At 43.8% G+C, this 27081-nt stretch overlaps 1 long non-coding RNA gene across 1 annotated transcript; it reads right to left on the reverse strand.

Annotated features, from left to right (window-relative positions):
- Positions 1-11690: 11690 nt before the first annotated feature.
- On the reverse strand, positions 11691-16674 carry LOC144690151 (uncharacterized). Its single transcript, XR_013578772.1, has 2 exons — positions 16576-16674; positions 11691-12309 (listed from the first exon to the last, which is right to left on the reverse strand). It is a non-coding gene; the product is annotated as an uncharacterized LOC144690151 (long non-coding RNA).
- Positions 16675-27081: the final 10407 nt, after the last annotated feature.

Genomic DNA, 27081 nt, shown 5'->3' on the forward strand with positions numbered 1-27081 from the left:
TCACTCCCATGGCACTCAATCTCTGTCGAAACAAGCGGTCAACTATGTCAGCCACAAGGGATTCCATTCGCTGAATGTGCAGCTGGTGTGTGGCCACCACAAACGCATCCTGCAGGTCTGCGCATGGTTTCCAGGGAGCGTGCACGACTCCTACATTCTCAGTTGGTCACAGATCCCTGACGTCTTCCAGGGTCCACAGAGGCTGCAGGGATGGCTCCTCGAGGACAAGGCTACCTGGAAAGGCCGTGGCTGATGATACCCATGCGGTGGCCTCAGACTGCAGCAGAGCGAAGGTATAACGAGGCTCATGCTGCAACTCGCACCTTGGTGGAGCAAACCATGGGGATGCTGAGATTGAGGTTCTGGTGCCTGGACCAGTCTGGTGGGGCCATGCAATATAATCCACAGAGGGTGTCATGCATTTTAATCACCAGCTGCGCCCTTTACAACCTGGCACTCCAATGGGGAGAGGAGCTGGCTGAGGAGGAGATGGAAGAGCTGGAGGTCTCCTCCCATGTGGAAGACCTCGACAGGGATGAGGGTGAGGAGGTCCTCAAAGGCGATGATGATGCCAATGAGGCCCTCACATTGGCCAGACGAGGCAGGCATGCTCAGGAGGCCCTCGTAGCTGCTAGATTTGTGGAGGATGATAACGACATGCAGTGAGGAGACACCATAAGATCCTCACATTGCATCTATGTACGTTTGACTCCAGTCTGGCTTATGGCAGTGCACATACTCTCTGTGATAATGCTCCTGTGGAGGCCCTAATAATTGTTCGATGGCAGGAGGATGATGACGACATGCAGTGAGGACACCCCATAGATCATCACATTGCCTCTGCCTGGCTAAGGGCAGCTCGCTTGCCCTCCGTGATCAGGGTCATATCATACAGATGCAGCCATGAAGCTTTAAAAACATCTGATCCTTTGTCCGCCTTCAGAACCTGACCCCTTCAGAAGCACATCATCACTGGTCACAGATGCTGAAGAGATTGGGGCCAACCCACCTTAAAGGTGCTGAGCTCACACAGAGAGAATGATGGAACTCTGTGACGCCTGCCCACTACATTCTGGCAGCAATGACAAGCACCATCGAGGTGCAGGCATCAGTAATGTTTCCAGGGCGTGTGAAGCCGGACCATCAATTTGGTCTGAAGGCTGCACAAAGCACAGGGAAGAGGCCCTGGACTGAGACACCTGCCTTTATCTTGTGCAGAAAGGTTTCACATCTGAGTGACACGCACGCTGCTCATCAGAACAAGGAGCCATAGGCAGGGAAACATTCTTGGGAGTTTATTGACAATAGTAAACACTATGTACAAGTGATTAACACCCGTGCCCAGGCTGTGTAACTACATCTTCTTAACATTCCTAAGCCTGCCCCTACGTCTTGGTGCTCCCCAGGCATCCACAGCAGAGGTGGAGGCAGCCTACTGACTGCTAAGCCCTGTCTGTGACGACCTTGACGGGCGTCCTCTGGTGGGCTGAGAACTGGAGGGCCCCAGCCTGCTTTTGGGATCCTGCTGTGTGGCAGTGGCAACCTCCTTGAACTGTGGAGCTGGAGCTGCTGAAGTCACAGGAAGAGGACATTTGGATGGGCTGGACACTGCCAGAGTCACCTGGGTGGATGGCCCTGGGGTATGCACCTGCTGATCCTCCTCCCCATGGATACTTAAGGGCCCCAGGCTGACTCCTTGAGGAGAAGGGGTAGCAAGCTGCCCTGCACCCCTCTTGCGTACTAACTGTTGGAGGCCAACTATGGTGTCAGCGATGGATCTCAGCCCATGCAGCAGTGTCAGAGCAACATCCTGGACAAAAGCCTCCATGGCGGCCGCCATCCTACCAGTGTTGACCTCGGTGTGTTGGCATGCCAGCGCTATCACCTCAGACTGAAGGCAGACGGATTCCTCCATCGTGCCTTGCAATCTGAGGCGCGCAGTGGAAATGCCGTATTGATGTTCCCGTGCTCACCGTTGCAGCTCCAGCGACTGTCATGACTGAGCTCAGGGGCTCATCATATGACTCGGACTCAGCAGGTTTCTCACCTCCATCAGTGCTCCAAGTGCCAGGCACGTGGGAAGACCCCGCTGCTTCCTGCTGTGGATCAGAAAGTGCAATGTGCTCACCAGACTGATACTGAGGCTACTCTAAAGCTAGGTCCCACCAAGGTTTGTGTCCCTGTGTCGACGGAGGGCATGGGCGAGCGCTGTGACCGGTCTTCAGGGAGCATTTCAGTGGATTCCTGTTCTGAGCTTCCCTTGGGGCTTGATTGGAGGCCCGGGGTTGTGGACTCTCTTGGTTGTTTCCCAGATGTGCCTGTGATAGCAAGGAGAGATAATTAGTGCATGGCACTGGACGGCGAGCTGGATGGCTCTATTTTCAAACTCCGTGAGGACTTTGATTTCAGGCATTCCTCCACCAGTCTGCGACCTCTCCCTCTTGTTGTGTGGCAGCTTGCCCTACATAGAAATGGAGAGAGTGTAAGCAGGACACCTGTCAGGCCAGATGATAAGTATGCCTGGCATGTGTGGGTGGTGAGTGGTCCCATGGATGGGATGAGGATAATGAAGGTGTGTGCGACAGTGAATGGCGATGTCCCTTGAACTGGCAGTGAGTGAAGGCTCTGTGGCTATGTGATGGATTTGTGAGTGTGTGAGTTAAGAGTGGTGAGAAGTGTGACTTACCCTGGCGGAACAAAGGAGATCATTCATCCTCTTGCGGCACTGGGTAGCTATCTTCTTTTTTGCAAAGCATTGGCACTGAACACTGCTGTAACCACATTCCAAGCAAGATTAGTGATGTTGCTGCCCATCCTGCGGCCAGAGTGGAGATAAGGGACATCACGGTGAGCCTCCACTGCGTCCAAAAGGCACTCGAGGGACATGTCATTGAACCTGGGAGCTGCAGTCTTCTTGCCTTTCAGGGCCATGTCTTCTTTGCAGCAGTCATGGGCTGGAAGCACTGAGAGGTGTGTGTGCAGCTAGACTTTAAACCCATCGTGATGAAGTGGCGAAGCGATGGTGTGGCGGGCGAATGAGAGCCCGCCCGCCATGGAAACGGTGTGTTTCCGGGAATGTATGATTAATGCGGTGGGTGTGGGACAATACAACGTGAAAAGCCGCCATTGTGGCCGGCCGGTAAGATGTCATTTTACCCGCCCGCTACTGCACTTAGTGCAAATCTGGGACAACTCCACCCATGGACTCTCATTTTACAAAGCATTTTGGTCAGGATGGCTATGGATGTGTATTTCAGCCTTTCGGAAGGACAATCTTCAGATTCTGAGGTAGTTAAAATTGCAGTACGTACTGCTTATGAGCTTGGCCCTGAAGCATATCAGCTGAAATTTCAAACTTTAAAGAAAATACCAAATGAAACATGTATCGAATTTGCTAAGAAGAAATAAATTTTGTGGAACTGGTGGTTTTGATTCCTGACATTAGAACAAAATTTTGAGAACGTGAGGGAGCTAATGATACTAGGAGAATGTCGAAACAGCATCCCAATGATGATTAGGTCACACTTGGCAGACCATAAGGTTCCTAAGGTATGGAAAGCAGTGGTTCTGGCAGATGGGTTTGATATATGATAGATGCATAGGCAGCTAGGGGCAGTGGATCTCCTTTGGTACCCCTACAGGAAAGTTGGAGGAATAGAAATACGTCTGGATTTATGGAAAAGGCAGAAACTGTTACAGTGAATAGAAATGATAGTGTAGAGGATAAAAGTGACATGAAGAAACCAGAATGCTTTTATTGCCATAAAATGGAGCATCTATTGGAAGCTGACTGGTAAACCGTTGGCAGTAATAGCAATTCTTAAGGAGTCTTCAGAAAAGACAGTACCAGGAAAGGAAATGGATGTTAAAACAGTGGCACTGGTGCAAGTGACAGGAATTTCCATAGGCAAAGCTGCACCAGAAAGTGAAACTTGTGAAAACCCCACTGCTACTAAAGCTTTTACAGTAGGAATAGATAGAGCTGAAAAAGATTATAAGAGGTTTATACTGGAAGGGAAGTCACTCCATTTTTGACTAAGAAATCGCCTAGAAAAATTGTTACCCTAAGAGATACTGGTTTGGGTCAGAGCTTATTGTTAGCAAATGATTTGGACCTTTCTTTAGAAAGTTCGCTAAACTGGAATGCATTAATACAGGGTATTGATGAGAAGGGAGTGCCTTACCCATTGCATATCGTACATTTAATTGGCCTTATGTGGTTGGAGTTATTCCAAAATTATCTATTACAAATGTAGACTTTATATTGGGCAGTGATATAGGGGACAGTATAGTCTTTCCACAATCTGGGATGGGGTGTCACAGTTCTGAAGTTGTTCCTGTGAATAAGAACTCCTTGCCCCATTGTGATCCAGTTGAGCAAAAAACTGATCCAAGTAACAATGCTGATGTACCCACCTCACGAATATTACATTACGGAAGCGATAGAAGTGCCTGCAGTATTGCAAAGTAAACATTTTCAACAGAACGGACTGAGAAAGTGATCCGATCGGGTCAAAGACAGCGGACACTGAATTACAAGAGCTTGCCAGTGTTGAAACACAGAGTACAGCATCTGGTATCCGCACAAGTAGACAGTTTGCAAAAGACCATTTAAAACCCCGAGAGTATTGACGTGACATGGTTCGTGAGTTGTGTGGAAGACTTAAGGTATTGGAAAGAAAAACAAAAGTCCAGAACGAGGAAGTGGTTAATGTTGCTTGGAATGAATTAAATAAGACCCATTTGGAATGGGATCAGGGGAATCTGTAAGATTTTAAAATGTTCAAAGATCAAACCAAGCAGGAATATCAAGCCCTTTTGTGTGAATATAAAAAACATCTCAATAACATCCTTGAAACAGCTAAAAGAGATTTCAATCAGAGGACAAATGAGTTATTGGTACCTAAAGAAGCCATTTTGACCTTATTGCCTTAAAATGAGAATTTATCATGTTTGAGTTTAAAAAATGAGCTTAAAGTTGGAATTACACCCACAAATGATGAAAAGGATGACAACTGAACTGCAGAGTGAAGTGAAACATTCTTTGCTGAGTTAAAGGACATTTATTAGCTTGCTGCCCAAACCTTTTTCATAGCCTCATAAAAGTATCATTCATCCAGGCCTTATCATGTATGCTTGTCTTAGAGTCCAGACAGCTAGTAATTACAAGAACACCTGCTCCCCAGAGGAAATGTCATCTGATTGACAGCTCACGTTCTCTGATCCCTGCAGTCAATTTCAGGATGTTTTTTAACATAAGTCAAGTGGTTTCAAGTGCTTGTGGTTTGTGGCTTTTGAAACTTCAAAGGGACTGGATGGTTGACACTTAGCTTGCTCTCTAGACTTTTTCTCATAGGAGAAATTTATCAATGGATTACATTACATTTCAAAGCTATTATACAGCCAATTTGAATGGTTGAGCCTGCAACCTGTTAACTTCCAAACCAAAAGGGCTGAATGGTCAGCAGGAAGAGGCTGCCTAGCTGTTAAATTCATGTGGCTCAGAGTCCACTGGGAGCAGAATGTGGCATAAGTTAAATGGCTGCGAGGCCTCAGGGAGCTGAATCATGATTGGGGGAAGGGAGGAAGCCTAGCATACTCCTAAGACTTCCAAGTGCACAAGGAACCCTTGCTAGGCCTGCTCGGGTCTGGTTTCTATTCCCATCAGGCTTGGCTGAGCAAAGTAAACACCACTGCTCCCAGGCTCATGTAAAAATAGCAGTCGGGCCTGGATAGTGACATTGGAGCCTGATCAGCAAATTTTAAAATGGGGCCTGCTGTCTTCAGGTAGGTGTCCTTGATACCTGCAATTTATAATGGCTGTCAGCCAAATCAGAGGGGGAATAGAGTGAGTGGTCACCTACTGAGTTGTGTCTGCTTCACAGTCGATTTTCCAGCAATTGGAGAAGATGGGGTTTGGGACAGTTAGAATCTCTCCCTGAAACCTAGCAGATCCAACTGTTGCAGTGCAAGTTTCCTACGGCTGTCAACAAGCCATTGTTAGCAGCAATTTTCAGCTCTTGCAATTGAGCCAATTTGAAAACTCCTCAACAAGGCAAAAATGGCAGGAAGACTGAGAAGAGGCAATATGAACTAAATTGTACAATTTTAAAGGGACTGCAGAAACAGAGAACATTGGGGTGCATGTACACAAATCTTTGAAGGTGGCAGGCCAAATTGAGAAAATAACATGCAGATCCTTGGCTTTATAAGCAAAGATATAAATGCAAGGAGGCTACCCTTGAGCTTTATAGATCACTGATTAGGCCCCCACTGGAGCATTGTATCTAATTCTTGGCACTGCACTTTAGGAAGGATTTTAAGATGATACAGAGGGTACAGATCAGATTTACTACAATGGTAACAAGGATGTGCAACATCAATTACATGTAAAGGGTAGAGGAGCTGGGGTTATTCTGCTTAGAGAAGAGAAGGTTAAGGGAAGAATTGATAAAGATGTTCAAAAGTATGAATAGTTTAATGGAGTAAATAAGGATAAACTGTTTCCAGCAGAGATGAGATGAGGAGCCTTTTTTTTTATGCAGCATGTTTGATAACCTGGAATGCTCTGCCTGAAAAGGCTTTTAAGCAGATTCAATAGTAACTTTGAAAAGAGAATTCAATAAATATTTGAAAGGAAAAATTTTTGCAGAACTGCAGCAAAAGGTAGGGGACAAGGTCTAATTGGATAGCTCTTTCAAAGAGCTGACATAACAACATTAGGCCAAATGGCCTTCTTCTGTGCTTTATATTCTGAGATCCTATGAGTCTAATGCAACCTTAAGATGAATAATAATGCTGTTTCCAATTTGACAGCTGTAAACCTATTGCTAGATCCCATGGGCAGAATTTTACAGCCCTGTTTTGGCGGGGACAGGGCTGTAAAATGCGGCGAGCCATTATAAACCCCATTGACAACAGCGGGAACGTAAAATCCTGTTGTCGTAAAATTCTGCCCCATGAATTTAAATATACTCCTTTTGAGTTTCAAACTGCCAACTGAAGACTTGCCTGTTCAGTTACCTTGTTCCAAAACATCTACTTGCTATACCAAATTGATCAATACAGGAAAAATAATGTCCTTATCTACAGAAACATTCGAGAAATGTGTTTACAGAGATCCTCCCCAATAGGGAGGCATATGCCAAGTCCCTTGCATGTTTGATTTCTTCTGCTGTGAATAAATAAGAGTTGTGATGTGAATCTTGTAAGAATAATGTGAACAATATGTTACCATTACGTTAATCTTTTCCATATTATCATGTCAAAATTGCAGATAAGTGATGTCAGGGACTGGTAGGATGAAAGTCTTCACTCTAAAGGATTCTACAAGTCCAATTCCAGCTTCTTGCACATCCCTGATTTTAATCACTCCATCATTTCCAGCTGTGTCTTCAGGCCTTAAGCTCTCTCATTCTCTCCCTAATTTAGAATGGCTCACTTGGTAACACTCTCACCTCTAAGTCACAAGGTTCTGGGTTCATGTCCTACTCCAGGGTTTGAGTGTAAAAAGTAAAAAACTGGTACTCCAATGGAGTGCTGCACTATCAGATATGCTGTTTTTTGGTTGAGACAGTAAACCAAGACCCCATCTGTTGCTTGGGTGGACTATTTCGAAGAAGAGCAATGGGGAGTTATCCCCAGTGACCTGGCCAACATTTATGCCTCAATCAGCATGACAAAACCGACTGACACTCTTGTCATTATTACATTGTTGTTCGTGAGAGTTTACTGTGTGCATATTGGCTGCTGCATTTCCTACATTGCAACAGTTACTACACTTCAAAAAGTACTTCATTGGCTGTAAAGCACTCTGAGACAACTGGTGGTGAGTCTTTCTTTCTTTAAATCTCTCTACCTCTCTAACTCCTTTAATATTCTCCTTTAAAGTTAACTCTTTGATTGATCATCCATCTAATAACCCCTTATGCAAACTTTGACATTGTTGATCTCAACATCCTCCTGCAAAGCCTTTCCACCGTCATCCAGCTAAGTTGAAGGCACATGTCTGATATTCTCGTTTAACCAGTCGTAGCCAGGTAATCATCTGCAATGGTTTCTCTTCCCACTCCTGCACTGTCACCTCGGGCACCCCAAAAAAGTCTATACTTGTCCTCTCCTATTTCTCATCTACCTGCTACCCCTCAGCGACATTATCAGGCATGACATCAGGTTCCATCAGTATGAAAATTATATCCCACTTTATCTCACCAACATATCTCGATCCCTCCACTGTCTCTAAATTATCTGATTAGCTAGTTGTCTGACATCAGTGAGCAGAAATTTCATCCAACTAAATATTGGGAAGATCAAACCCTTGCCTAAGGTCCCCACCACAAGCTCTGCTCCCTGGGCATTGACTCCCATCCCTCTTCCTGGCCATTGTATGAAGGTGGAACAAATGGTTTGCAACCTTGTTGTCATATTTGACCCTGACTTGAGCTTCAGCCCATATATCCATACCATCACTAAGGCTGCATATTTCCACCTCCATACCAGTGCCCGACTCTGCCCCAGCTCATCTGCTGCTGAAACACACCTCCACTTCTTTGTTCCCTCTGCACTTGACTGTTTCAACACACTGCTGGCTGTAGGGTCTCCCACATCCTGTCCTTGATAAGTTTAACATCACCCAAAACTTTGCTGCTTGTGTCCTAACTTGGCACCAAGTCATGTTCATCCATCACCATTGTGCTTGCAGACACTGGCTCTCGAATAAGTAATGGCTTGAATTTAAAATGATCATCCTTGTATTCAAATCCCTCCCTCACCTTGTCCCTTCCTCTCCCTCTCTAATCTCCTCCAGCCTTACAACCCTTTGAGTTATCTATGCTCCTCCAATTTTGGCCTCTTGAGAATCCTCAATTTTAATTGCTCCACCATTGGCGGCTATGCGTTCAGCTTCCAAGGCCTTAAACTCTGGAATTCCTCCCCCCTGTAGCGCCTCCCTGACTCTCTATCTCAATTTCCTGCTTTAACACCCTCCTTGTATCTTTGGCAAAGTTTATGGTCAATTGTCCTAATATCTTCTTATGGTGTTCTGTACCAAATTTTGTTTTTATAAAGCTCCTGTAAAGTGCCTTGAGATGTTTTACTACATCGAAAGCATCATAGGAATAGAAATTGTTGTTGTTGTTGAGCTGGGTTGGGTGCCTTCAACCCAGTTCCTGTTGGGCACAACCCATAGCACAAAATTGACTTTCTGTTTGGCACTGATCGGCACTGTCAGTCAGAAACTACACTGGATGGCTAATGTTCGAGATGGAATAAGTCTGACTGTTGAAATTGGACATGCTTTTCGGAGCTAAAAACAGAAAATGCTGAAATATTCAGTCGGCCAAGCAGCATTGGTGGATGGAACAGACAAGACACAAGTGCAGCTGTTTCAGGTGAGGGCCCACCTCCACTTACTCAAGACAAGTAAGGGCGCACAAGCTGTGAATGAATTAAACATAAGCTATGCTATTTTCAATAGTTATTTAATGTACTGCAATGGTATTACAATTTTCACAGTTGCCATTTAATATATTCAAATATTACAGGCCAACTGAGTTGGTGAAGTCAGATTGGAACTGATCTGGATAGTTACAGCTTTGACCTCCAGGCTCTGCTCAAGTTAACTATTATTTCTCTCAGTGCTTCATGGCTAGGAAGGAAAAAAGTCAGGTTCCTGCTCTTGCTCATCTCCTTGATTTCTGCTGGGGTATACACACAATTGGCCATGCCTGCAGAAGTCTATCACTGGATTTCTGAGTTTCCAATTTATTAAACTTGCTTTTTAAAGGAATATTCAAAAATATCAAGACAAAATAAAATATGTGGGAGCCACAGCTTGTCACATGAAGACTTAGAATGCTGGAATACATCAAAATAGTAACTCAGATAGCATTGTGAGAGCGTGCTGCATTACTCTGATGATTTAATCCTGTGGGCTGGAGAATGAATCAATCTTCAGTATATTCTCTTGTCCACCCTGTAACGTTGCCAACATTGTTGCTGACATTGATTAACAAATTTCAGCTTGCTTTAGGTTGACCTTTGAAGATGTTCGTAATCTTATGAATTGTCTTCTTCACTCCTGTGTTGCAGGTGGTGACTCCCTCTGGGGTCAATTTTATGGCACCACTACCTCTCTGGCACCTCAAGCAAGAGGTCATTCTTGTGTGAAGCTAGACAGTGGATATTAGCTGACCATTTCACTGTGGAGAGCATGGCAGCCATGCCAACTGAGGAGAACATTCCCACATTTCATTGCTGCCCAGTGATTTCTGTTGGAAGGTGTGTGCTGCAGTGCCTTACGCGGGTGAATAGCCTACTAAAATTTACACCCTAGGTTCAACAGTGAAGATGATTCACTCAGGTGAATTGTCAGAGGTCATTCAGCATCTTGGGAACTGCTGTTAAATAAAGAGGGCAACATCAAGAAAGGAGGGGAGAGAATGGTTTAGGGGCAGGATTTTCCCGTTGGCGAGTGGGGGGCGGTGCCCGCTCGCCGATGCATAAAATGACACGCGGTGACGTCGGGTGGAACTCTCGATGTCACTGCGCCCCATTTAAATTTTCCGGTAGGCGGGGGCTCAGCAAAATCAGCTGCGTGCCTGCCGACCTGTCAATGGGCAATTGAGGCCATTGATAGAGTAATTAAACTAATTAATGGACCTGCCCGTCCAACCTTAAGGTTGGCGGGCAGGCCAGGAGCCCTGGCGGGAATTAGAAAAAGCATGGAACCTCATCCACAGGCGGGGTGATGTTTCATGTAGGTTTTAAGAAATTTTAATAAAGTTTTTGTAAAAATTATGGATATTTCCCAACTCATGTGACAGTGTCAAATGAGGGGACATATCGGGAATTTTTTTTTTCTATTTTTAATATTTGTCACAGAACAGCCGATCTCCCTGAGGCAGCACTTAGCCTCGGGGAGATGAGTGCACTCTTTTATGCGCATGTGCGAAAGAGCGCACTCTCGATTTTGGGATCCTCCCCCCCCGCTCACACAGGGAGCGCATAGCACTTCAGTGCGGACATTGCGCTGGGAGGGCCTTAATTGGCCCATCCATGTAAAATGGCGGCGCGCCCCCAATCGGGTGCGCGGATCGGAAGCGCGCCTGTGCGCGCCCGCCCTTCAACTTCGTCCCCGACGGGGGGGAAATTCCTGCCCTAGGAAATCTTTGGTGAATATCCCTATTAGAGATATCATGAACCTTATGTAGCCCATTTCAAATGGAACAGGCCTAAACCAGACTTACTGATTTGTCATCCTATCTCAAGGCACATCACCACACGGGAAAGGCCTACTGAAGGAAAAGCCAAGGGACAAAGTAAGGATACACTACCCGTTAATTCCCTCTGCAGGCAGCCTCTTTGTTATTATATAGAAACATCACATGGATATTTACATACATATTTGGTGCAATGATATACCTTTGTACAGCAGAACATACTAGATGATAGCAAGGTGCCCTCCAGAACACATGCTGTGCAAATGGGGTCATTCCATAGGATTTGGAGTTGTATGTCTGTACTGAAGCAATAGGGCAGAAAGAAATGTGAAGTCATGTGGTGAAGAGAACCAGCCGCATTTCATTTGCTAAATTGGTTGACAGCAATGATAACCTTTTGCAGTGTGACAACACAGGAATCGTGCAGATGGTTAATATCATTTTAGAAAATTGACTCTTGTATTAGGACAGTCAGATAACATTATTTTTTATTTAGAAGTTTCACAGAAAGTAAGGTTTACATAAAAGATTTGGTAGATAGAAGCAAGTTGACAAAGATTTTGCAGGGGATTTACTTATGAAGCTGATAGTAATTTTAAATTAACCCTTGACAGCAGTTCTGGTCAAATGTATGATTGTTCAAGTCTCATGTTGAAGCGTTTGCAACTTTTATGAGGCCAGAGAAAAGCATAATAAGTTCAAGACATTGAAATGAATTTAAAAGGTATACTTTCCTCTTGTTCCTGAAGAAGGGTAAGTTGTCTTGTATATTTGCCTTGCATCATTTGGCTGATGAAGTTCAAATGTATTAATAAAATTGAAAAGACAGTCGCAGTACTCCTATAATAAAGCTCCTTTCACACTTTTCAACCACTTGTATCGTCATTAGATTTGCTGAATATTTTCTTCATCCATTTGGAGAGTGTACAAAGCTTGCAGCAAAGCAGATCAAGAACTGGGGTTGGAAAAGCACCTGATATAGTTTGTCTTTCTCAAAAAACAAGTTTCAGATCTTTAAAATTCTTAGGAAGGTCTGTTCTCTGCTGGATCGCAGCCCGCACATCTTGTGATCACATATATTGTACCCCAGCTGACAAAATACAGGTGTCAGTATGCTGAGATTTTTAAGTATAATTTATTGTTAACTAAATTACATGCTTTTGTGTTGAAGCAGTTTTATTTCCATGATAGTCATCTCAGAGCCTTTAAAATGTCTGCTTCAAGTACATGACAATGATTTACAGACACACTGCAACATGCTGTCTTTAATTTGATACGACATTCATAATTTGACTTTCCACAACTAAACGCCAAGTACTGTCTGTCAGGTTCAGCTTGGTTAGGTTAAGCCAAAAAATAATGCATTTGAATTTAATTATCTTGTCAAAAACTCAAAGTAAGTCAAATAAGCGTTTAAAATGTTTAATTTTTGAAAACATTATTGTTACTCAGTTAATCCAAATGCACTTGGTTTGTTTCTTGCTCATTTAATTCACTTTTGGTGCCCAAGCTTATCACAGAATGAGAAGCGATTGAGTAAAAATTTAAGACGTGTTAGAAGGTACATGAGCTCCATAATATGCCACGTAGTTGCTGTTAGGCTTTTCTGTTGCAGTTTCACTTAGTTGAGTTGTAGCAAGGCCATAGCCTTTAACTGGCAACTGTTTATTTTGAGACTAAGGGCTGGATTTTTGCCATCAAGGCAGGAAGGTTGAGTTGGAAAATTTCCCGACTCAGCAGACCTATTTCCATATAAATGGCTCACACACGCACTATTTTCGCCCTGGGGAGGGGGGAGGGGGATTGAGTTGGGCCTGTTGACCCGATGCAGCTGCCAAGGTGGGCTGGTTAGAATGCCTGCCTTGGTTCTCTGGACATTTTCCCATTTGTATTAAAGACTGTTAGGCCCTCTAGCCCTCACCCATCATATTTCCTCATCCCCTCGCCCAGGCCCCATGCCGCCTCCATGCTCCATGCCCCTTCCATGGTCCCCCTATATACTTCATGCTCACTCACCGAGTATACACTATAGAGCCAATGAAACATATAATAACAATGTCGAGTCTTGAAATGCAATTAAAAAGAAACATCCATTTAAAAAATCTGCTTTGAAAAAAAAGTACAGCTCTTACAACCCTATAAAAGTGCCAATCAAACAGAGTGATTACAGTGTTACAATTATAAGGTTCATACGATTGTCATCTTTTGTTTCTGTATCTTTAATTTAAGGTACAATGAAAGGGGCTGTGTGGCCTACTCTGAAGTTTGCCTGACAGTAAAGCGGGGTGGTTTGATTGTTGGAGATGAAAGGAAGGCTTAGATTATTTCGCTGGGAAGAAGATGCAAGGTATTTATGCTTGGAGACTATGGTGGAAGCCTGTATGCTGACAGAGGATAAACTGTAAGTCTCTAAAGTCCCAGAAATATGTTGAGATTGTTGAGCTGTAAACAGTTGCACTTTAAATTGTCCATTTAGTTCCAAGATGAAAGAGAGTTGGGCTTTCAAGGATGGCTGATTAGCATTTCTACCTAGACAAAAGGTCCATGTGATTCATGTTGCCATGGGAAAGGGTGCAGATGCAGCCACTGTAATGATCAGGCTATGCTTGAATATCACTGAATATCACAGACAGTGTCCTTGAGTCTGCCTGGATCTGGGAGAGAGGGAGCAGGTAGAGATCAAAAAGTCTCTATGTTTCATTGTGTAGGAATGTGGCTGCAAGCTTGCGCTTGGATTAAAAAGACCAAATGGGGAGTTAAAATGAGCCTGGAAGAGTCACCTAGCTTGGGCTAGAGGGAGAGAACCTGGGAAAAAAGAAAACCTCACTGTGAAAGAGAGTTCTAAAATTGTGAGTTGCCAGGCTGAGAAATGAAAAGAGCAGGAATAAACCCTCAGGAGCTAAGAATCACTTTGGACTGATTATGGGAAGACTGATTGTCTACATGAAAGACAGTGTAAACGATACTTGTGAAGTGTGTTGTTTGGTTGGACTAAGAATAAGAAGGGGGTATTCAGTTCTATGGTTTAAAGTATAAATTGGCTACAAAGATAGTGTTTAGTTAGTGTGTTTTTAGCTATTTGTTAGAGTGAACATCTTAAAACATGAAATCTTGAAATGTCATTCCTTTAGTTATTAACTGCAAGTTCAAATTTTTTAAAACATTATTGGTCTCTAGGTGGATTGTACTAATAGTATCACTAACAGAAGCTTTATCTCACTTCACACCTCTTAATTTTGTCCAAATAAACATACAGTTATTGAAAGAAACAGTTCAAAGAAAGAATGATATTATAATCTTATAAAAGTGTCAAACAATCAAAGCAAACATTCCACTTCAGCCTGTGTAAACAGAGCCCCTGCTGAGCTCATCCATTAAGTGAGTCAGAGCTCAGCAAAGCATTCATAATAAGGTCACCAGGAGAAACAGATGCTTGGCCATCTGTTTCTGTTGATACAATTGACAGATAGCCTCACTGCATGCTGGAGTCAGGCCTGTCACCCCCAAATGCAGATCGGAGGCAGCTGCAGGGGCTGCTGAGTGTCAAGGTGGACTGGTTAAAAGGCCCTCCTTATTTCTCTGGGACTTTATCCCAACTGTGTTGTTAAATATTGGGCCCTCTATCCCTCACCTCTCACACTCACTCACTTTCCATGCCCCATCCATGCCAACCCATGCCCCCACTCACCCCAATGTTGCCTCACACCCTCTATGCCAACCCATACCCATCCACTCATGCTCATGGGACCTTATAGCCCCTATGCCAACTTAGTGCAAACTCAGGCTTAATGCATGTCCCTCCACTCATCCCCACGGCTCTTTATAGTCCCTACACTAACTTGGTGCCATCTCATGCCAACCCATGCCCTCATTCACTACCCTTTGTCCTTACAGCTTCCGTGCCAATTCACCCAGTATCCACCATGGGCAGACTCAGGAGCCATGCTGAAATAAAATAGAATAAAGTTTAAAGGGCAGGATTTTCCAGCCCTGACATCAGCAGGCATTGTCATGGGTGGGATGGGAAAATTTGGAGAGCCGTTAAAAGTCAACCCTCCCACTCGCGACAATGCCCATCTGTTGTGGGACCGGAAAATCCAGGCCTAAGTATCTATAACAGACTTCACTATATAACAACAATCTCTTCACAAAATCCCCTCATTCAATACATTTAAATCCCCTTAAGTACTTAACCCCTGATAAAAACAAACATTTGTATTCATAGCCCCATATCAAAATTAACTAATCCTTTAATAATGTCTTGGAGCTGTCAATCAAACTGAATTTACAGTCCCCCACTGCGATAATGACAGGTTGTGGAAGTCATCAAGCAGTAATATGCTATAATGATAGCACTTAGGGTCATGTCAGCAATCATTGATTGAAACTGCAAGCACAGGTTTTTTTTTAACTTACAGACACAGGCAGTCTGTTTGCCTCAGTCCAAAAAAAACTTAAAGGGCTGGCTGCTTAAATAACTTGACAGCTTGACAGTTCCACAGACCTTGTCCACTTTTTATCAACAACTACGTCTACTCTAAAAAGTTGTACCTCATATACTGTGGGATAATGCTCCAGCAAAAAATGGGCTCTGTTTGAACTCAGGCCCTGCTGAATTCCTCCCATGCCTAAGTCACATCCTGCCCCCATTCCCCTACCAGTGAAATAGGATCTGTCAGAAATGGGGGTGGGATCCAGGTTCCCAATGCCATTTTGGATAAGCTGTGGAGTCTCCATGACTCTGCGAAAATTTAGGTCTACGTGTTATTTTAAGCGCATTTCAAGACTTGCCATTGTTAGTATATGGGTCATTGGTTCTATGGTGCATACTGGGCCAGTGAGCATGAAGGATGTAGGGGGTCTATGGATGAAGCATGGAGGGCATGGAGGGGTGAGGAGTGGTCACGGATAAGGTCTTTTAAACATAGCTTTCGAAAGGTTCCCAAATCCAGACTATGGTTCACAACTCCTCCAAGGGGCCTGGAACCCTGTGTCTTCGAGAAGCTGGCCCAACTCCACGAAAATTGCATGGGGTATATGAGATGCCTATTCCCGCAATGGAACCAATCGGGCCAGGAGTGCAGGGTGCAGGCTCACTAACCGCAACGTTATGCTTAGCCAGCGAAAATTGCCAGTGCTGGGAATGGGCAGTAATCTTGGAATCAGGTCAGCCCACCATTTTTAAAGACCTCGGGAGTTGGCCTGACTCACGGAAATCTGGCCCTAACTCTTGTAACCTTTTATGAGCATGGAAGCAAGACCCAGAGTAGTAACAGATAAAAACTAAAGCAGATCGGCAGTTATATTGCAAAATAACTGCCCTTCCTGTCAAAAGAGAGGAACCTTCATTAAATACCTTTAGATATTTCTCCTTGCGCTCCTTTCATCAAGCTTGATTTTGTTGAATATACTGCAAATATTTGATTCACATACTGACCTATATTCGCTGCTGGGCTTCTCTGTTGTGATTAGATAACAAGATAGACCTGGCTTTTCATTTCAGGACAATGTATATCAACAAACCAAAGAAATAAAACAAATGGAAAGATTATAAATTAATAATAGCTTAAACCTGCGAAGGCCCTTGGTTGCCATGAAGTCATTCCTATTCCATCCTGTCCAATACATTGATGGGAACAAAAGAAGCAAGTGGCTCAATAAGTACCGTCAATTAGAATATTTTTCTAATTTTCACTAAGGGCCAATCTTGGGCTGTCAACCTTCATTTATTTAGCGAGGGGCTGACACATTTTAGTTTAAAAAATGTAACTTGATTGTTCAGGCCAATATTCCAACCTGCATCAGCAACTACCAGAAACCGATGAATCTGCCATTTGCCTTGTTGTTTTTTGTGGAATTTTACTGTGCACAAATGAGTTGCCATATCTTTGCCTAACAGTGAAAAGTACACCTCCAGCTCAATTTAATGTGCGAAGTGCTTTGAAGCTTTCAAGATGCAACATAAATGCATGTCACTCTTAGAAACAGACACCGCCCCATGGAATTTAGATGGTTTACAGGCAGTGTAACAAATCATAGATCCTGAACCCAAGGGTGGTTAGCAGAGGTCAGCCACACATTTCTGAGATTGACTTCTGCCGTAAAACTTTTACGATCTTCATAATGGTTTGGCTTAATGCATGGGCTGCATTAGATATTACCGTGCTGCATTACCATGGGAGGACATGGATTTACAGCTGTGATTCTGATCTTAGCCAATCCCTAAAGGGGGTTACACAAATAGAATTGAGGCACGTCCATATTGGGAGGCCAAACAAGGGGTAAACCCAAACATTTTTAAGTTGTCAAGTGGCCAGTTATATAGCAGCGTTAGCCGTGACTAGTGAGCATCTCACTTAACTGCCTACCCTATTGGCTAGTAAATGACACATGGTATTGGCGCCTTTAAAAGGCTCTCACCCTGTTGAATGTTACAGCATTGACATTTTTTTATTTAAGACAAAGCAGGATAAATTCTGAGCTATGGTAATGCAGGTGTCAGCTTGACTCAGTTGTGAGCATTCTGATATCTGAGCCAGCAGGTTGTCGCTTAATCCCTGCTTTAGCATTTAAACATGTGCACCAGGAATTTTCTTAGGGCTCCTGTTGTTCTGTCGCTAATGGTTTGGCAGAAACACAGTTTACTCACATAAACAGGGTAATGGCAATGGAGCAGAAGACGCCTCCCGAAAACCCCTGGCAATAATTTAAGTTGGCACTGCGCTGCAATACTAAAGGAGTGCTACACCATCAGAGGTGCCACCCTTTGGATGATACATTAAAGTGAAGCTCCATTGCTGTTGCTATTAAAGATGCCAATGCTCCATTTGTAACAGCAGGAAGCCCTTCTGATGTTCTGGCCAACATTTCTTGCTTAGAAAACATCAAGAAGAACTGTTTATTCCTCACACAGCCTTTTGTGAGATGTTCTCGCGTGAAGAATGGCTGCAGCATTCACCTATATTTAATTGCAGTGAAAGTAAAATGTTTTGAAATGATCAAACGCTATATAAACATAAATATTTCTTTTTGATGTCTGTTGGCATCCATTTAATACATGAAATGACATTTTGTTACAAGAACTAACAACTGAACATATAATTACTGTGTGCTTCTAGTATCTTCTTCAGTTCTCTTCCCAAAGGCAGATCCAACCCACAGTACCACCATCTCCACCACATGTAGGACAAGAAGGCAGTTTCCAAATCCACCGCAGCTGGAACAGGGATCAAATCCCACGCTGTTGCCACCAATCTGTACCATACCAGCCCTCCAGCCAACTCAGCCAACCAAGGAGTCCAAGTTGTTGTGGCAACATACACTTTTAACGCATGTTGTAGCCTGAATCTATGGATGGTGATGGTGGAAGCTCCAATTTTCTTTCCATCACATGGCTGACCAGGAGTCTCTCCCGCTCTTACCACCTGCCACTGACATGCATTGGGGATTTACAAGTTGATACTCAGCCTGTTTGGCCGCGTTGTGAATGCACCTTCCTTGGCCATCAAGTCCTGGAGTGGTTCTGTAATACTAGAGTTCCTTATCTGGCAAACAGATTGTCTGGAAAAACTTTATCACTTCTCTTTATAATCTTGAAAATATCAGTTCAGTCGTCTGCAAGGAAATTGGCAAAAACAGATAACTTTATTACAATAACTTTTGCCAATTTACTCTGTACTCTAGCCATTAAGGAAATATGTTTTTTTCTCACACTCTAACGACGGTCCACCCAGAATGAGGGATGATAAGGTAGCTGGGGAGAGATGCTTATGTATTCAATAGTATTCATGTTTAGGATCTGGGCAATGGTAAGGATGCAGCTTTGCTGGCACATGTGCAGGTGACTGTTCTACATTGCTTGGTTCAGACACTTAAACTAAAGGTGCTCTTGAAAAAAACCTGCTCTAAGATGTTTGCTGACTGTTCTGGGTCCTGGTTGTGGAATTTCTCTGTTACTGGTTAAGGTTTGCTCCCTTGTTTTATGATAATGCAAATTTGCAGGATAAAGTTGCATAAAGCAGATCAGGCTACAATAATCTTGGATACCTTGCCGGGGCTGTACTGTAAGACTCCCCTGATCAGTCAGTGCTTTGGAATCTTTTAGCATCCCAATGGTCTGATCCATCAAAACTCAAATGTACTGTGTGCATCACTGCAACTCTCAGCTATTGGCCGGGATTTTCTGGCACTGTTGTGGCAGGATCTGCCACGGGAGATTTGGCAGCCCAGCCAAAAGTTCTTTGACTCTCGGCAGGATCGCATGATCCCTGCAGCGGGAGAGGCTGGAAAATCCTGCCCATTGCCTTTGCATGTCTTAAATGGGTCATGAACCAAATTTCCAGTAAACACTATCCACCCAATTTTCCTGTCCCATGAAATATTCAATTACAGTAAAAGAAAGGAATTCTGGTAGCTACAAGAGTAAGGGCTTATAACACGAAGTATTTTGCCCCGATGATTAGATAAAGATTAATGAGGTGCAATCCTTGCCTGAAGAAAGTGGAATAAGGGATTATGGTTTCAGCTGTGGCTGTAGGAGAACAAACTGTATATAGTCAATGGCTGTCCAAGTGAATTATAGTCTTCACATCCATTAAAGGAAGTGATGAAGTTCCTGCAGACAAACTGTTCACTAGCCAAGTAGCTCAAATATTAGAAAATATGAATTAAAAATTTGGATGATGCATGAGCTAAGAGTTATGCCACTGGGATACTGTAGATGCAACTGAAGCTGTGCCAATTAGAGTTCCCTGAACAACTATCCTCAGAAACCAGAGGGGAAAAAAAACAGTAATTAAAACACATATTCCTAGATCACTCTTTAGCAAGCAACTGAGCAAGCTGCTCTTATAAAAAGATGACCTAACATAGTTCAATGTCTCTACCACCAAATGTCCATTTAAAATGGCGTTGAGTGACAGCAGTGTTTCCCAGTTGTTCTGACTGCACCTTAGGGCCTTAATTTGCCTAATATATGCTATGAAGTATAGGCTTGCTGCATTATGGTTGCGTGCATTAGATACATCGCAGACCTTATTGCCTTTTGTGTCAATTCATACATGCTGGCCTCAGCCAAGGTGTATCTTTGTTGGTGGATCCAACCACTCTAACTTGTATGATATTTTGAATTTCATAAAACCTTCGGCAATGATGCAATAAACTGGGAAATATAGTGTGTGTTTGAAGTATTCCTGCATCAAGGATGATTCTAGTTGTTCATGTATACGCACAGCATTTGGAACAAGATGAGGATCTGTGATTCCATTATTCTTTGTTTCTAGAGATCAAGGGGATGGATCAAGGTTCAATAGGTATGACTAAATTTATGAGTAGCAGAGAGAATGAAATAAATCAAAAAGTAGCAGTTAAATTGCAGAATGTCAGGTTTTAAAAGCTTGGAGATTTTATATCCATATGTTTAATTAATTCCATTTCATAATATTAAACATTAAAAATGCTCAGGCCTTCATTTTGCCTTAAGTCATGAAATTGAAAATAGGATTTACACACTTGGCAGAATTTAATGTAGGAGGTAGGAGTCTCATCCACTGGCTAGAGAACTGATGAGAGCCCTGCATCACCTTTTTTCAGGCTGGCCCACTGCCTTAACCTGGAGCAGTGGGCCTTCTCTGGGATCAAGGACCCTAGGGCAAAAATCCTGTCCCGCAAGAGCTGCCAGCCAATCAGAGGCTGGCAGCTCTTCATTACTCGGCAGCACCACTGGGGAGATGGTGGTTGCTGCTGGTAATGCACCCACCCGAGGCCCAGGATTGCTGAGGGACCCAGGCCTCAGGTGAGTGATGGTGGGAGGAGGATTGTGGGGTGGGGGTGATGGAGCAAGGGTGAGGGGGTTCGACAGCATGGGCATGGGAGTGGCTCTCAGTGGACACCCCCGTCCCTATGCTGGGTCCCTCAATCAGGAACTGAGTGCCTTTGAACGAGGGACCACCACACTCCCCCATTCTCGGAAGCTCTCAAGTAACCTCGACAGGGTTTGCTTTTCAGACTTCCCACGTGGTGAGCCTCCCGCCTACCACTGGGTAAATACCGGCGACAGCCACTTAAGGACCTCAATTGGTGATGGGGTGGGAAGGCTGCCCACGAGGCTTCCTGCCACGGACTTAATTGGGGCAGAGGCAGGAAAACAGTGGGGTCGCCACTCGCCACCCTCTTGCCTGATTGAATGCCCCCAACCACCAAACTTGCCATGGGTGGGGGCACTAAATTCCTCCCACTATGTACAGGACTGCTGCTCAAATGTTCATTTTCTTAATAAGTCTATTTGTTGCTAAACTGTTTCAGCCAAACACAGGACCTTTATTGATGGTTTAAGAAGGTTTGTGATAAAATTCTTCTCAAACAGAGCAAGCTATCCTACATTGTCAATTCATAACCATTTCAACTGTGAAAAATGCTGGCGACACGCTATGAAAGGCCCTTTGTTGACAGAAATTTCAGACTTGCAAATTTGGGAATACTAAAGTGAAGGTGGGCTTTTGAATCCACTCCAATTTTTACAGAAATTATTTTGCACAGTCTCAAAGATGGAATCTTCATGGAGAAGCTTTGAATGTGGAAGCCACATTTTTAAATTATCAGAAGAGAAATGAACAGCACAATGAGATTTGATAACTGACCTAGATTTTTTTACTCTCGGCTGCGAGTCATGGGTTTAACCCTAATGATGCTAACACATAACACATAAAACGTGTACACATCAGCCTAATGGCTCTTATGTATTATAGCGGTCATCTTTGTTGGAGTGCAGCAGGTGGTTTGTCAATCTGAGACTGAAATGGCCTTTGTTTGCTTCCAAAACTGTGCAGCAGCCAAAAGGAAACCAGACAAGAGATTTCAGTTACTGTGCTGGGAATACGACAAGGTTCTCATCAGTTTTTCTTTTGCTAACGGTTATGGCCACAAAAAAAAAGGGCAATCAACCTGTGACCCAGTGATTGTTCCTGTCATAATTCTGCCCATTACGGCACTGAAGAGTCCTGGGGCAATAATACATCCTTGATGAGCTCTAGCATAATGCAAAGCACATTAGTTAATTATTTTCCAATTCCAGTACACATGATGCTGTCATTAAATAACAATTAAAATCTCTGTAGGCCCCTTGCTGGCACTCTTAATCAGTCAGCAACACCCTCAAGACCTTCCAGTTGGCTGAATCTAAGGCATTCATCGTTCTGCCATTTTAATTTTCTTATTTCTTAAAAAAGTCTAAATATTTATTAATTTCTGCTCCTTTTAGTATAATATGAAGGAGCAATACATTTCCCCATGTGCCACCCTTGAGATGCTTGTTCAGGTGGACATAATAGAACCCACAACATTTACTTGAAGAAGAACTGTGAGTTCTCCTAGTATCCTGGTCAACATTCCTCCCTCAGGTAATATTACTGAAAACAGCAGCTGAATTTACCCAGCCCTGTGGTGGCGGGATTGGAGGCTGGCAGCTGGGAAAATAGTGGGGGTGCCACATTGGGACTGTTCCTTGAGTTCCTGTGGCCGGGAGGCTTTCCCAGGGTGGGCGGGAAGCAGATTGGCTCTCTGTTCCAATTAGGAATGATATTGTAGCCTCTCAGCCATTTTGCTGGTGGTGTAGTTGCTCCCTTGGTGATGTGCAGAGGCCACCACTTCAATGGAGGTGGCATCCTTGCGGCAGGCTGGGGTGTGGGGGTGGGGTGGGGGCGGTCATCAGGGCTGGAGGCTTCATGCCACAAAGATGGGGCTGCATTAATGAAAGGCCACAATCACAGCCAACACCTATTAAGTGCTGGGATTTCTCCTCCAGCCTGATTCACCCATCACCCCGAGATGCCGTTTATTTGACCATTACTGTGCAGCCCAGGAAGGGAGCCTCCATGTCAAGGCGCCCTTGTATTCTACGATCTGCCTCAGCAGGTCCCACCTCTCCCGATGGTGCTGCTGACACTTTAGAGCTCCCAACCTTCAGATTGGGCTGGCAGCTAGGGGGCCTGTTCACCTGTCTATAATAGGACGGTGAGCTTGCCAGAGGCCAATTAGGAGTCTACATGCCTTCAGGAAGATTACTGAGCTGGACGTGCTGCTGGCAAGTGTAGGCTCAGGCCCCCATCTGGTCCCAATGCGCAGGTCCCAAACCCCTGGCAAAATCCAGCCCCCAATACCTGTTCATTCATATCACTTGTTGCATGCAAATTAGTTGCCATGTTTGCCTGAATAACAATGCCTGCACCTCAGAAGGTAATTCATTGGCTGTGAAGTGCTTGGAACGTCCTGACTTAGTGATAAGACATCATATCAATGCAAGTTCTTTCTCTCTTTCTTCCTGCCATTTCTATCTTTCTTTTCTAGTTCGTCTTCAGAAAGAAGACTCATATTCCCAGCATCATACCCAGGATATAGTTCTACAGGTGCGAGTACATCTCCAGTATCTTCCTCAAGTTGCCTTTCTGAAGCATGAACACTGAACACTCAAGTCCTGTGTCTGCTGAAGACATCGGAGCTGACTCTGACCCTATTCTCACATGCACTTATGCAAAGTCACAATTGCTGTTCTGGTTTCGGTCATTGAATAGCATAGATAGTGTTTCAATTCTGAAATCTTACATGTAACTTCACAATAAATCAAAGCACACAAATTGTGATGCTCCACTGAAGGCTCTCTATATACAAGAATGGAGCACAGGGCTGCAAGGCTGCAGCACTGTCTCTGACCTAAATTGCATCTAGTGAGCCCCATGATAGCCTTCTCACTAAGCCACCAAGGGCTTTATATTTCATATAAAGATTGATGGGCATAAGAGCAAATTTATGATATTAATATAAAAAGTAAATTTCTATCATCACATTCTTCCAAACGCACACTGAGCATCTGGTATAAATGAAAATGTGATTTTATATTGACACTCCGCAGTGTTTTTGGCAAAAAGCAAATCTTTAAATGCAGTTGCTTCTAACCTAGCCTAATTATGTAACCATTCCAACCTCTTTTTTAGATGATGTGAGACAGTCTGTGTTTTTATCTTCAACACATTAAAGTGCAGCAGGTAGGGGTTTCGTATTCACGGGCTTTTCCTGATAATTCAGAACCAATACTTTGAATTAAGCAACATAAATAGCAGAGCAAAGTGTGAACTTAGTGTTAAAAAATGGAATTATCAGATAATTTTAATTAAATGGCTTTGAATTAAGAAGATTAGACTGTAGAGCAGTTGGTCTGGTAGAAAATTTACTCAAATGTTAACAATTGATGTGTGTCACTCATATGAAGTGAGAAGGATCATAGTCTTGGTAGCACAACAAGCCATAATTAAGACCTCATTTTTGCCCTCAAAGAAAACGGTTATTGAAAACTGGGGTGGAAATGAGTCTGGGCTTGTTATTGGGCCCAGGCTAGATGCTGCAGAAGCACAGTGCCTGAAACAAAAAGTATGACGATCAATGGAAATAGCTCCTTGTGCGTCATTGGAATAATATAGGCCAGTCTGCCATACTGGTTTCTACTCCATAGGTAACTCACTCGATGGGTGTAATCTTGGCTCTTGCTGCTAGTGGCTGTCAGCTAGGGAAGTTTGAGCAGGCTATGTGGGAGCTGATATGACCTCTGTAAGTCAAAAGGAGCACCTCTGATGCTTCTGGTTCCCCAGCAATGAATTTCTTAAAAACAAATAATGGAAATACTTACCTTTGGTTGGCAGCCACAGGAATCCAGAGTTAGCCGGCATCAGGTCCCGTTGCGTTTGGACCTGAAAATGAGCTCAAATTAACTACTAACCCTAGATGACATGGAGATTGACTTGTAATATTTTAATTTTAACAATTGTTTAACTAAAAGGTGGCCCATCGGAAAAATGGCTGGAGATAAAGGAAGAAAGAATTAGCCCAGCATTATATATGTAAGCCTATAAGCAGTCAACTTTCATCATCCCAAAGCCAATTTACTTTGACTGATTAATGAAAACAATGTCCTCAACAATCTTTATTTGTAGTACCTCAATGGTATTGACTCTTGAGAAGGAGATGAATGACATGTAAGCACATTGTGTGAAACTTTGTCCAAAACCAAAGTGTTTTCAGCCCTCCACCCAGCACCACAGTGACTCATGTCTCAGATCACTTTCTGAAATTTGTTTTACAGAACACTGTATCATGCCTATTTGTAGTACAGACCCATCTAATTAGGCAAGTTAATATAATATTTGCTGCACCATAATTGCAGGGTAGGGTTGATCAACACCAAAATGTTGCTCCCAGCTGAGTATAATGGAACCAGTAGCAGAAGGTCACACCTCATTTTTTTTTTTCTTTTTTGAATCAATTAATTTCCTCCCTCAGTTTAAATTTCTCTGACCATACATGATTCTTTAGGCTGCTGGCAATGTTCCCCACGAGCTACTGTACCAGAATGTTTGGATGAGGAAGGGTGATCTACTCTATGATTTCCTCCTTTCTTAGCATGATGCGTGGCCAATCAGGCACTTCACAACAGGCCTTCATACGAACATAAGAAAGCAGAAGTAGGCTATTGGGCCCGTCAAGCATGCTCCACCATTCAATAAAATCATGACTGATCTGTTTGTATTACTAATTCTACATTCTCATCTACCCCCAATAACCTATGATTCCCTTGCCTAACAAAAGCCTATCTCCATCTTAAAGATATTCAATGACCCAGCCTCCACCGCTTTCTGAGGCAGAGAGTTCCAAAGTTGCGCAACCCTCTGAGAGAAAAACATTCTCCTCGCCTCTGTCCCAAGGGGCAGAAATCCTACTCCCCTGAGACCTGGCAGCCAACAGAGGTTGGCAGCTAGCTATGCATTGCTTGGCAGTGTCAGCTGGAGTGGTGGCTGCTGCCGGCAAAGCACCCATTCCAAGACCCAGGATCACCGAGGGACACATGCCACAGGTGAACGAATGGTGGGATGGGGTTCGTGGGGGAGGGATCAGCAGCAAAGGCAGGGGGACGTCTCTCCGCAAGCCCCCCTTCCTGATGCTGGGTCCCTCGAACAGGCGTTCTGTGCTTTTAAATGAGGGATCCCCAGAAGCCTGCAAGCAACCCTGACATAGTTTGCTTTTTGGGCTCCCTGCATGGCGAGTTCCCTGCCCGCTGCTGGGTGAATACTATCGGCAGCAGGATGAGGCCCTTAAGTAGATATGAATTGTTCACTTAAGGGCCTCGATTGGCGGTGGGTTGGGAAGACTGTCCATGAGCATTCCTGCCCTGGTCTTAATTGGGCAGAGGTGAGGAGGCGGCAGGGTCCCCACCTGCCAGGCTCCTGCCTGATTAAATGAAACCCCGCCACCAAACTTGCCACAGGGCAGGCATTAAATTCCACTCTGGGTTCATACATTAAAGACACAACATAAATGTAAGTTGTTACTCAAATGGAAGCTGTGAGCTTTTGACAATGGGTGGCTGGCATATAAGCCAGCTTGACGTCTGGATGGTAAGTTAAAAATCTACCCACTGTTGTTGGCACAAACATCACTTACTGAAATTATTTTTTTGCTTCTGGTAAAGCATGACAGGTATAGGTTCTGTTAGAAGTTGGCCTTAGATCATTTAATGTCACAGGCCCATTTCTCTTTGATGCACCTACCAGATTAAACAGAGATATGCAAATACTTAAGCTTGCACATGTGCAACTTTTCAGAAGTCACGATTGTAGCTTTTATTTTTGGCTGCTGGGCATGTTTAAGTGGATGGCCAATGATAGGAAATTGTAACACTGGTCAGCACAGGAAGGTTCAGCCAGAAATAATAGCAAGCCCTGTTTGAAGTGCTGTTTGCATATTACTGTTGTGATGCTACCAGTCTGAAACCACTTGAGAAAACCACATCTTGGGGCAGATCTGCATCCTTCTAGAGGCA

The sequence above is a fragment of the Cetorhinus maximus genome, chromosome 14, assembly GCF_964194155.1.
Source record: "Cetorhinus maximus chromosome 14, sCetMax3.hap1.1, whole genome shotgun sequence".
In the NCBI taxonomy this organism is placed as follows: Eukaryota; Metazoa; Chordata; class Chondrichthyes; order Lamniformes; family Cetorhinidae; genus Cetorhinus; species Cetorhinus maximus.